Below are 12,663 nucleotides of genomic sequence, written 5' to 3'. Positions count from 1 at the left end.
AGCTGTGGCTTCTGTGGGCAGTTGGTGCCCAGTGACCTGTGTGTGGCTTCTCAGTGGTGTGTGGCCTGGGCTTCCTCTCCTCAGGGAGACATCTGCCTTCCCACGTGGCAGCTGAGGGCTCCAAAAGCCAGTGTGCAGGAGCTGCTGGTCTTCCCTGCTGTCCCTCAGGGCCACACAGCTGGAGAGACCCGAGTGGGGGACGCAGACTCCCCTCCATGGGGGCTGCCTTGGCCACACGCCAGATGGGCCTGCAGGTCTGCAGCCATCCCGGAAGACAGCTGCCTGGCCGTCAGGAAGGAACATGGGAGTCGGATCCGACCCGGGAGCTGGTGCCACGCCTGCTCCAGAGCCCCTGAGCCTCAGCAACCCTCCTTCTCATGTAACCCGAAAGGTTAAAGTAATGTCAGGGTCCACAGGGCTCTCCAGGGGGTAGAGAGCAAGAAGGCATGAGAAAGAAAAATATTTTAACTGAAATTTTAAAAAATTCACTTCTTCCCACTTTTGTTTTAAACTCCTCCTCTTTGCCAGTATGTGCAAAGGAAGCCACTCAACAAGCTGAGAAAGCTACCCAGAAGTGTGAGGTGTGATTTGGGGAAGTGGCCTCGCTCCCCCGCCTTCTTAGCTGCCATGCCGGAAGGACTAAACGTAGGCTTTGGGCCTGCAGCCCTCCGAGCTCAGGGCCACTGTTAGCACGGCACTGTGCAGGAGTACTGGTGGGGGCCGAGGCACGAACACTGGCCATAGGGGTTCCGGGCCGGGGCTCTAGGGCCAGGTCAGGTGGGGTGTGACCTTCACCTGGCTGGTGGGAGGCTGCAGATGGCTTCTAACCTACCAGCCATGGCCCGAGACCATGTGGCTTTTCTTCAGGGCTCAGAATCAAACGTGGCTTTCGTGGGCAGCTTCCGGAACAGGTGCTTACGGCATGAGGTAAATGGCTGTTCTGCAGGGGTGACAGGTGACTCACCCCGTGCACTCCAGACGTCGGGTCTCTCCATCTGTGTGCTTGCCGGTGCTAGGCCCATCCCTGTTTCCCTTCTGAGTGCAGTCCGCCGGCTGGGAAGGAAGTCTTTCCCTTCCTAGAGGAAAGAGGCCCAGCTGCCCCTGGCCAGGGTCTCTCAGCTTCCTGCTGCTCACACTGTACCCGAGAGACGCAAAACAGCACCTGCGCCTGAGATGTGACAACCTCTCTAGATGCTGCCTAGTGTCCTCAAAGGAACCAAGAGTCCTCAACCAAGAGCCACCACCACTGATAATGGCAACACCAGAAATGGAACTCATTGAGAAGGTGGGCCAGTTCCTGGGTCTCGTTCTGAGAGATGTGGGCTTCCTGGAGGACCACAAAGGAGACTTAGGGTGTGGAGCAGTGCAGAGCAGAAACAACTTGCTTGTGGCCAGAGCCAGTGTCGTGACTACCCTGTGCCCGTTCCACTACACGTGATGACTGCTGGGCCCCACTAGCGGCAGGACTGGGTGGCTAAGACTTGCAGGCCTGCCTGAGGCCTGGTCACCTTTGGAGAAAGACACATGTCCACAGTGGCTTTTGTCTGAAGCAGGGTTACAAACTCAGATACCCACAGGGGCCAGGCAGGGACCTGGAGAGTGAAGAGCCCAGTTTTAGGGTAAGAGGGAGGCCGGTACCCAGACCACACTGGAGACACTGTAAAAACACCCACTCTGTCCTAAATACTGAGCACACCACGCAAAACCCCTTGGAGTGTGGCTGGCAAACCATCACAGCCATCTGCTCTTTCAGGGGACATGAGCAGGCCTCTGTCTTCAGGCGCTGACATTCTGATGGGGGAGTGGCTAATCAACAAATGAAAAGCAATCTCAGAATGTCCTATGAACTCTGGAGGGAGTTTCCAGAGTGACAGGAAATCAGGCAGGCCTCTTAGAGGAGGGAACATCTGAGTCAAGATAAAAGGTGAGAGGCAGGCTAGTAAGGAGTGAAATGGTAAGCAAAGGAAAAAGCACATGCAAAGGACCTGTGGTGGGAATGACCAGAATGAAGATGTGCGTGGTGGCAGAAGCAGGGAGTGACAGTGGTGGGGAGGCACAGATAAAGGGACCCTGCTTTATCCAAGCCTGTGCCTTGTGGGCGAGCCACGTCTGCTGTCCACTCTGGGTGTTTTGGGGAAATGGGAATCAGACAGAAATTTCCACCTCTGTTCTTTGTTCCTTTGTCTCAGCTGAGGACAAAAGCTTCCCTGGCAGTGAGTTACAAAGTTATTTTCGCAAAAGGCTTTTGCCAAAAGCAACAAAGTCCGACTTGAACAGAGTCATTATTCACGCCTAATTGTGGGCTGGTTCTCAGTGGGACACCACTGGCCTGTGGGCCCACCCCACCCCACCCCACTTCAACTCCACCTTCCCAGCCTTGTTTACCCCCGACAGAATGCAGATTTTGGTGTCCGGAGAGCGTTGTTTTCTTCAGGAAGAACATACAAGCGATGAAAGGCTATTTTGGTTGCTGGGTATTAATAATCCAATTATTTCTTGCCTTTCCACCTGATCTGTGGCCTCGAGCCAGCCTGGCCCATCAGGCCTCTGTGATTAGCAGGCAGCGGCTCATTAGCTCACCTTGGAAACGGCTGGTGCTTACAATTATTCCAGAAGCTTGGACCCACAGGCGGAGGGAGGAGTCCGAAGCAACTTTTACAGAATAATCTGCAAAGTTGAGGGATTTGAGCGGAGAACATCTGGAACGAGCCCCACTCCCAACCCCGACGTGCTGTGCAATCTAATTAGGAGCTGGAAAAAGACTGGCAGGAGGGAGGAAAGATCCAGGGCTATGTGAGCGAGGATCAGTTTCTCTGACCCATGGCCTCACAGCTGCTGGAGGACTCGCTGGGTGTCACCAAGTATGCTGGCCTAGAAGGAAGGGTTTTTCTTGGGTACCGGGGATCAAACTCGGGTCCTAGAGCTTGAGAGGCAGGAGGTGGCACCAAAGAGCTAAATCCACGGCCCTAGGAAGGGGTGGCAAGGGGCAGCCATATCCACAGCAGAACGCAGATGCTCCGTGCCAGGGGCCACTGCTAATCACCCCTATTTTTCAAATGAAGGTGCTGAGGCACGACAAGGGCCCTGGATGTCAGTGGTAAACCATAAGGAGGTGCAGTGACACACACCTGTCACCCCAGCTGCTCAGGGGGCTGAGGCAGGATCGCCAAGTTTGAGGCCAGCTGGGGCAACTCAGCAAGAGCGTCTCAAAATAAAGAGACAGAGCTCAGTGTTCCCTGGGTTCAACTGGTGGGGGAGAGAGGAGGGAGGGAGGGACAGAGAGAAAGAGAGAGAGAAAGAGAGAGAAAGAAAGAGAGAGAGAAAGAGAGAGAGAAAGAGAGAGAGAAAGAGAGAGAAAGAGAGAAAGAAAGAGAGAGAGAAAGAGAGAGAGACTCTTTAATGCTCAGCAGCACCTGTTGGCATTCTACTTATACTCATCTTTAAAAATTCATTAATCTATTCATTTTTAAATGTTAACTGCTTCTCCAGGGACAGGGTTGCCTAGGCAGGAGCCATGGAGTAATTTCTAACTTTCCTGGTCTATCCATCTGTCTCCTTCTTTAGACAACACCTCCATCTTTCTAGCGCTTGAACCCAGCGCTGTATACATGCTAGGCCAGCGCTCTACCTCTGAGCTACACACCCAGTCCACCCAACTTCCTTCTGAGAGCTCTGCTGCCCGGGCGGCCATCCTCTCGGGCTGTGGGCGATCATGTGACCCAGATCGGCCAATCGGGCTCTCTCTCGCTGTACCCGCCCCTCACAGTTCAGGGAATGGATGGACGGACGACGCTGTTCTCACCCAAGTGACCAGGGCCGCGAGGGGCACCTGGGAGCACTTGGCCTGCTGGGGCCTCCTGCAGGAGGCTGACAGCGATCCTGTTCCTGTCCCTTCCTAAGCCTGGCAGGCCTCACTCTTCCTATGGACTCCCCAAAGCCTCACAACGTTCTCCCCAGGAATCCTGCTTCGTCTGCAGGCACCGAAGTTCGGCTCTGCTACCCACAGTCTGTGGGGGGCTGGTGCTTCAGGCACTGCCCAAACTTCTTCTCCTTGTGCAGTCTCCACCCCGTGAAACGGGTCGGCTCAGCGGCCTGCTCTGACCCAGGTGATGTGGCGGAAGGGACGCTGTGACAGTTCTGCGCTCTCTGGGGTCAAGCTGGCCTGCGACCACCACGCTGTGAGGAAGCCCCGGCACCTGCGCAAAAGAGGGGTGCAGGCATTGCGGGCCCACCTTGGGGGACGGCACTGGCTGCCGGTCAGCTGTGCACAGCCGCAGGAGGCAGAACCGCCGGTCAAGGGCAGCATCCTGACCAGATCACCCGGAGAACATCACCCATCCGGTCATTCCCTCCTGAGATCCTTCGCTCACAGCCAGTGAGCAGAGACACAGGGCACAAGCGGGACAAACGCGGAGCTCCTGCTCTGGTGGGCCTCACTCACACAGCCTCGGGCTCCTCTTTTACAACGTGGAGGTGACACAGGCCCTGTTACGCGATGACTAAGTGCCTGGCAACCAGAATGCAACAGATGGTTTTTTTTCCTAATATTATTACAAACATATTTGCAACACGCTGTCCCTCGAGTGTGACCGCTTGGCACGAACAAACTCTCAGAGACAAAGTCGAGGGCCTGCGTGGGAGGGCGGGGGACGTTCACAGCTGACACCATTGGGTGCAGGGAATTCGCTACCCCTTTCTGATCTGCCCTGACTACTTGGGCCGAGGCATAGGAAGGGAGAACGAGGTTCTGCAGTGAGCAGAACAGAACCAGTGCGATGGGAAAAGGAGACAGCCGTGGTCACGGCCTCAGGCAACAGAGACGGGTGGGGACAGTGGAAAAGGCATCCGTGTGGCCTGCTATGACCCTCCTATCTTCCAGAGCTGAAAACATTTAAGAAATGAAATCTCACACTTGTTAAAAACCTGAGAACTATTTTCTGAAACAGACTGTAGGTTAAAAAAGAGATGACAGACATCCTGTGAGCCTAGCCCGTCCCCATCCTGAGTGCTCAGCAAGCAGGGCCAGTTTTGAGGGTCACGCCACTGGTTCCGGAGCCCTACCTTCACTCCCAGGTGGCTCTAGGGGCCAGTCCTCCTGCAGGGCTTGCTGGCCCTGGTGTGGCAGAGGGGACAGTCCTTACTCTGGAAGCCACTGAGGCCTGAGGGAAGCCAGCCTTCTCCACTCCCACCTTTGCTTTCTGCACGTGACCGACAGGTTTTGTCTTCCTCACCTTGAGCAGCCACCTTGACGTGAGGACACCCAAATACTCCAGGTCTGCCAGTCAATCTCCAAGCCTCCTTCCTTCAACAAACATTTCCAAAGCACCTGCCAGGCCTGGTTCCAGCTGCCGGGTTTATGATGGACGAAGTCCTTGCAACCAGGAAGCTGACTTTTTAGTGAGAGGAGTAGGGACACAATCTGAGATAATTCTAGACATGGATAAATGCCATAAACACAAAACAAGACAACATCTCGAAAAGGTGGTGACATTTGACTTGAGACCTTAAGGATTAGAAGGAGCCAGACTTGGGAGACTATGGAGGAAGGGGAGACCAGAAAGTGGGAACGGCAGCCAGTGCAAAGGTCCGGAGGTCAGAGCAAACTTTGTTGGCCAGTGTGGAGGTGTGATCAGCTCAAGGGGTGGGGAGGCCACACAGTGCAGCACATGGCACCAAGCCTGGACTCTATCATAGTCACAGCAGGCCCGAAGGGAAGGTGCCTGGGGGCAGCTGGCACCCTGAGAGCTGCTCTGGGACGTGGCGGAAATATACCATTGTAAGGCCCTTATCCAGTGCTTCTTTCCTGTGTTAGTCATCAGCTGTACAACGCACTGCAGTTACCTGGGCATGAGATACCTTGTGCCCAGGCCACCAACTCAAAGGTGCTGGTTTTTTGAGACAGGGTCTCACTGTGTAGTTGAGACAGACCCGGAACTCACTATGTAGCCCAGGCTGGTCTTGAACTCACAGCGATCCTCCTGCCTCAGCCTCCCCAGTGCTGGGATCACAGTTGTGTGCCACCATGCCTGGCTTCAAGCCTGCTGGTTTAATTGGCCAGGGTGTGGCTGAGCACTGGGAGCCTCAGGAGCTCCTCTGCAGATGTGAGGGGTCCCACCCTGCTCCCAGCATGCAATGACAAATGCCACCCAGGGCTCAAGACAGGCTGCCGGCTCTGTCCTGCGAGTCGGGCATGGGAGGGCAGGATACTGGGGCCGCAGTGCAGCATCCCAGTGTCCATGACCTGCTGCCACCTCCCTGGGCTGGACTCTCTCCATCTGTTACCAGCACACTAGACTCATGGCCTTCCTTATGGGCACGGAGCCTGGTGACCAGGGCCTTGGCAGGATGCCCCCCAGCTACAAGTGATACGAGCTGCACCAGTGGCCACAGCGACACCAGCCCTCAGGAAGCACTGTCCGGACCCAGGCACTGTCCCTCTGTCCCACTGCAACTCGCCCTGACTTCCCCACTGCTCGTTGGCACAGGGCTGGGTTGCCCCGGAAGTGGGGTGTGGGGTCACTGACACTGCCCCATTGACACCATCTCAGCAGGCATTTGTGCTGTGAAAAGCTGCAGAGAACGAATCGTTTCACAGACACTGAAAGAGACTGGGGAGGCCTGGCCTGTTTCACTGGGAGCTTTGGGGGATCTGTTCACTGTTCCAGAATCTTCCACTGTTTGTGTGGCTGTGCTACTCAGGGGATTTGAGCAACCCAACAACCCACTGGCTTCACATCTTCAAAAGTGGTGTCCAAGCTTACGTCCTGCAATGCATGTATTTAAGTCACTTTCCTTTCAATCACAGTCAGAGTGTTTCATTGATGAATATGTGTAGATAGGATATGTATCTATGAATTTATTTCAGGCAAACCTGAAAAATATTTCCCTAAGAAGAGAGTGTTTGATCTGTTTAATCTGGGAACAACTGAGCTAGGTCAAACAGCAGAATGTGCATTTCGACTTCCCCATGTTTGGTTTAGAGATGAGTATGAAACCCTACTCTGGTCCAGTGAGACATAAAACAAAATCTGTAGTGTGGGTATTCCTGCAAAGATTTTGTTCCCTGGTCAAAAAGTATAAAAGTGAAACAGGGATTCCCACTTTGCAGGGATGTGATGTCTGGAGCTGTGGCAGCCATACTGAAATAACAAGGCAATAAAACCAAAGATATAATACAGACAGAGGAACAGAAGATAGAAGGATCCTAAGTTTCTGATAACATATTGACAGCTAAGGTCTGGACTCCCTTGCTTTGGACTTTTTATAAGAAATGTTTCTATTCCACTGTAGTCTGGGAACTCAAAGTGAATGTAGCTTAAATAACATTCAAATGATTATGATTCTAAGCCATTAAGAATCCTGGTAAGTGTTCCTATTCCCTGAAATATCCACATAAATGGTCTGCATTCAGAAGTCTGTGGACAGTGGGTCCACAGTGGGTTAGAAATGCAGCCCCGCCATGTTCAACCAAGTGTGAGTACCTCCTGAGCTTCTGTAGGCTGCTGGTTTGTTCAGAGCTCCTCCTCTCCGGCTACCGAGGTGGACCAAGCCCCTGCTGGGTTCTACACCACAAGCCAATTTAAGAAAAACTGTCAGCAACATTCTTCCCCACCACATCTGGCGTCCACCTGGCCAAATATCTCAGTACTGCTCGGGTCCCTGGGGCAGGTCCTGCCCACCGCCTCCCCACACAAGCCCGGCATAGGGACGGAGTCTGATGGATGGAATTTCCCCATGTCTCCAGTGGGGCCCAGGTGCGCCGAGCCGCAGGCCAGGCCTTCCATCAGGTGAGGCTTCGAGTCAGAGGCCAGGGCCCCTGGGCAGCGCGTGCTTTGAGATCACACTGAGCGACAGTCTGGCTGCAGAGAATTGCACAGGGTCCTGGGCCAGGCTGTAGGAGCAGCTCTGACCGCTGCTGGGTCCAGGAGGCTTCGTGCTACTGCCAGGCTGAGATTCTGAGACCAGGCCGCTTCCCCTGGTCTCCTGTTTAGCCACAGCTACCTCACTGCCCCCTGGGGAGCCCTGGGTATGGCCTGAGCCTTCAGAACTCCTCAGGAGATGGTGGGGGTGGAAGCGCTGCCCGGTGTGCTGAAATATTCATCAAATGCAAGCACAACAGGCTGGGTGCATGCTGGGAGCCTAGGGCACGCTCCCTGGGTGAGGCTCCAGCCCTGCAGCTTAAAAACCTGGACCTGCAGCAGCTCGGCATTCAGGGCAACTACAGGTCTGTATCCGCCACCCTTGGAACTTTGCCTGGCACAGGTGGTGCTGAGGTCCAGGTCGCACCCTCCCTGGCCTCTCCCAGCTTCACTGAGGGATCACCATGCACGGTTAGCAGCACCCAGGAGGTGCCAGGACAGTCCACACTTGTGACAACCAAAAATGTCTCCTGCTGCTACCCGTCCGCTAGCAGGCGAAACCGCCCTGGTGCCCTTTCCTTCACTCTGAGCGTTCAGCACACCAGAAAGTCCTGGCAAATAATCTCCAGGCTGCACTGTGGCTCCATGACGCCACCTTGGGGCCACGCCCAGTGCCCACCAGACTACCTCCTGGCACCCCAGCTTCCATGCACACAACATTCCTCCTGCAGGAGCCACGGCCTCTGAGACACAAATCACGCCACTCCCTACTTTAAAGCCGCTAATGGTTTCCCATGTCACTGACAATAGTATAACTGTGTCACCTCTGACCTCTGGGCTTGCATTTGTGCCCTGCACAAGGGATGGGATGGATCCCTCTTTTCTGCCTCAGGGCCCCCTCCTTCCAGATTCTCCCAAGGCCAGCTACTTCCTAAAATGTAGGCCACAGCTCACAGGTGACCTCCTCAGAGGCTTTTGCAGCCCACCTGCCTGACGTTGCCCCCATGACAACCCCTCATGCAGCGATCTTCCGTCCATCATTATTTTATTTCTTGAGGTACTTCTGGCTTTCAGAAACAGCCCTGCCATGGACTGGTTTGCTCCAGCTGATTCAGCCTCTTGGTCCCTGGAAGTGCAGGGTCCTCCGTTGCTGGCCTCTGATCCAACCCAGGGCCCGGCCCACGGCAGAGTCACAGAGCCCATGTGTGCGAGGGCGACCTGGAAAGCCCTTGTTGGCCAGGCAGGTCCAGGGCCTCCTCCCCAAACCTCTGTGGATCTGGAAGCTACAGGAGTGTACCGCTCACTCCCAGGTCTGGGGCTTGCACACTTTAAGTAGGCACCTTGAGGTAACTTTTACAGTGCAGGGCTGGGCAATCTGGCTCCTTGAAAGCGCAGGACCAGGGCCAGGCTGTATCTGTGCAGCTAAGTCTTGGGACATCTGCTGCCCTGCGGGAAAGGGCAAGGGTTTGTTCCCAAGGTCCCCACCTAGCCAAAGTGCAGACCACTGCCGCTTGCGTTCTCCTGGGTTTTGGGGCCCCCTTGGCACCCCCCAGAATAGGCCTAGGTGTCCACCCTGAGCTGACTGTGTGCAACTCACATCTGTGGTCAGTGACTTGTTTGCACTGAGAACAGAGTAATATCCAGCTAGAGGGGAGCTTGGGGCTCAGGTGGGCATTTCCTCGAAAGAAGCCTGTTCTTCCTCCATGCAGATGGAAGGACAGGTCTTGCACCTCCATTCCAGTAACAGCCAGATGCTATGCTAAACACTTGACATTGGTGATCTCATGTACCCTTTCCCACAGCCAGGGACAGGTGCTGGGATCATCACCATTCGTCAGATGAGAACACAGAGGCACAGAAAGGTTGAGTCACACGCCCCCGCCTTGTCATTGGGCAGGTGGCCAGGCAGCCCGGCTGTCCTCGCCACCGGGCCCACAGCTGCCAGAGCCTGCGGCCTCAGAGCTGGGAAGAAAGCCGGGGCCATGAAGGCAGGGTGGAGATGGAAGGGAATGGACCCTCATGACCAACTCTGAGGCCCCAGCCCCCTCCATCTTTGCTTTGCCTTTGTGGCACCGGCTTAAACAACAGGGCCCCTTCTGCTTACCCAGGTTTGAGGGTTTTTTTTTTCCCTTTCTGTGGCTTGCAAGAGAAAGAGCCCTGATTACCATCCTTCTAGGAAAACCCTGATATTCCATTTGCAACTCCCAAGCGCCAGCTGCTCAGACAGCGCAGCCCAGGCGGTGAGGCACATTGGCCTCCTGCCCATGCCCAGCCGGGTCTGTAACCCTAACGCCAACTTCGGCCAGCCCAGCGCCTCTTCCCCTCTAGGCTCCAAGTGAGGCCCAGTTCCCTAGCAACTGCTCCAATTAGGCAATCACACCATTTATCAGGATGCCAATTAATTATAATGATCTTAATGATTTCCCAATTAGATAGCGCCTTGAATCCTGCTGGTTGGGGGCATCTGCAGATTCCCCCCAGGGCTTGTCATGAGGTTGTCTTGGGGAGGCAGGCCACAGGGAGGGTGTCCTCGCTGGGGAGCCGGTGGGGCTTAGCATGGGGGCCCCCTTCCACGGCCACCAGCACACAGCCAGACACAGTGCCCTAGACCTGGGGCCTTCACGGGGCGACTCTGTCCCCAACCATGAGTGTCTCACCTCTGGGAGGATGTCCAGCCTCTTGCCACGGTCCTCTCAAAGGGCTCAAACTCTCAGATGGCATATTTCCTAGTTCCCTTTGCCCTGTGACGCGGGAGTGAACAGGCACAGACAGAAGGGAAAGGAACTCAGGAAATGCAATTTCTTCCAGGCAGAAAACCCTAAAAGACAAACCCAAGACTCCCCAAATGACGGTGGTTTGGGAGAGCAGAAGGAATATCAGTGGCTTTCTACTTTTTAACATTATTCTGTGTTCTTGGTTTAGCCCGCTTTTTTCCTACATTTGGATAAAAGCTCAAGTTGAGAGCACGGCCCACTTGAGGGTTCCAACTGGACCCTAGAGCCCAAGGGCTCCACCACTGACCACTGCTGGCAAGTCATAATCCCTCTGTGCCTCAGTTTCCTCACCTTTAACATGATGTCAACCACAACACCTGGCTCTTGGGTTTCTGTGGATTCGAGGAGTTATTATATATAACGGCTTGGAATTCTTTTGGCCCCTGTGATACTCCCTAAATTATGTATTGGTTCTAGACTCTACCTTTTCTTTTAACTACAAGCTGCTCAGAAATGCTGATATTCTTCAGCAGCACAGGGCTTCTGGTCTCCAGGAACAAATTCTAAAAGCTGGACTATATTCCTGCCTGTATATTCCTATATTCCAGGAGACCACAGGCTGCCCCACCCACCCAGGGCAAGTAGTTAGAGCCACCAAAGCCAGAGAGGGGACGGGAAATATGATCCCAAATCCCAAATGGGACTTGGAACTTCAGGACCTAGACTGCCCCTCACTGGGTGCCTGGGAAGCCAGCCACTGAGCTTTGGGGTGGGGTCACAGCCCCGCACTCAGCCACACGCAGGAGGCCTCCTTGCAGCTCAGGATGTCTGCGGTCACTCACCCTTCAACCCTGAAGTTTGAAAACTTAACATGTTATTAGGGTTTCACAAAAAGCCATAAATTCAAATAAAAAAACCCAAAATGTTACAGAGTCCAAAGTCCAAAACCACAGTGACCCTCAGCCACAGCAGTGACGCCAGCACCCTGTCCTTGTGCACACAAATTTGGCTGTGAAGTCAGAGCGCAGTGCAAACGTCCCCCGCACCATCAGCCCAGACCTGCTAGCTCCAACACTATGTCACACGGGACAGAGGTCCAGTTCTCCCTAGGAGAGGGTCTAGCAAGGCGTGGCAGATGTCCCTTGGGGAGCGGTATTCAGGGCCCCGCCCTGCCCCCTCCGATCTTTAAGGAAGAGTTTAATTTAATCAAACCTCTCCCCCTCGGACAAGGGGAGGCGCCCCCTTCACTATTAACTACTCCGCGGGTGCACAACTCTGGGGTGTCCTGGGAAAGCTGCTCACCTGCCTGGTCACCCCCAGAGACTGGGGGGAGGCACTGTGGGAAAGAGGCAGGGGACAGATGGAGGGGGAGGGTGGGTGCCCCAACACGCACCGGGGAGCACACACCCAGATTCAAACGTAAGCCGAATGTAATTACTTGGCTAATTAAATATTGACTTTTAACTCCAAAAGTGATTAAAACAAGCTGCAGGAAAGACTGTCCAGAAAGTGGGTGGATGAATCACAGCTTTCGAGAAGTGTGGGGGGGTCACGGTGAAGGCTGTGCCACTCTTCCCACTGTGTGCTGCGCCTACTCTGTGCAGGGGACGTGGTCCCCCGAGTCCCGGAAGGAAGGTAGCGGGCAGGGGTGACTCCGCAAAAGCAGGGATTCTCACTCCTCCTCTACCCAGCCGCCCTCCAATGACCCGGCCACTTCACGCGCAGGACGCGACACAGATCCACGTTTCCCTGGAAGCCAACGCGGCGGCGGCTGGCACGAGGGCGTTCTATAAGTGCGGGTGGAACGAATGAATGAACTACTACACGGAATGTTTAAAAACGAAAGAAAGTGCATCCCTAGCAATCGTCGCAGCTTCACTTGTACAACCGCGTAGCCCCGCGAGGGGAGCATCTCTCCGCAGGGTGTGGAAACTGCTTCGGACCTGGCCGGGGAGGAAGTTTGCCTTCCCTAATCCTATTTGTCCTTTCGCGATCTGCGAGTTCTCACTCCGAGATTCGGCCCGCCGCCTGCCCGCGTCCTGCCCGGACAAGCCCCACGTGGGCTGGCTCCTAGCTGGTCCTCCGAGTCT

General features: G+C 54.8%; 1 protein-coding gene across 1 annotated transcript in view; it reads right to left on the bottom strand.

The window, feature by feature from the left end:
- Sulf2 (sulfatase 2) overlaps positions 1-12,663 on the bottom strand; it is a 94,375-nt gene that overhangs the window by 80,456 nt on the left and 1,256 nt on the right. The window lies entirely within an intron of this gene.

This window comes from Fukomys damarensis, unplaced genomic scaffold (assembly GCF_012274545.1).
Source record: "Fukomys damarensis isolate Sample0158 unplaced genomic scaffold, DMR_v1.0_HiC HiC_scaffold_22, whole genome shotgun sequence".
Lineage (NCBI taxonomy): Eukaryota > Metazoa > Chordata > Mammalia > Rodentia > Bathyergidae > Fukomys > Fukomys damarensis.
The sequence above is the reverse complement of the archived record's forward strand: the minus strand, read 5'-3'. Positions and strand labels throughout refer to the sequence as shown.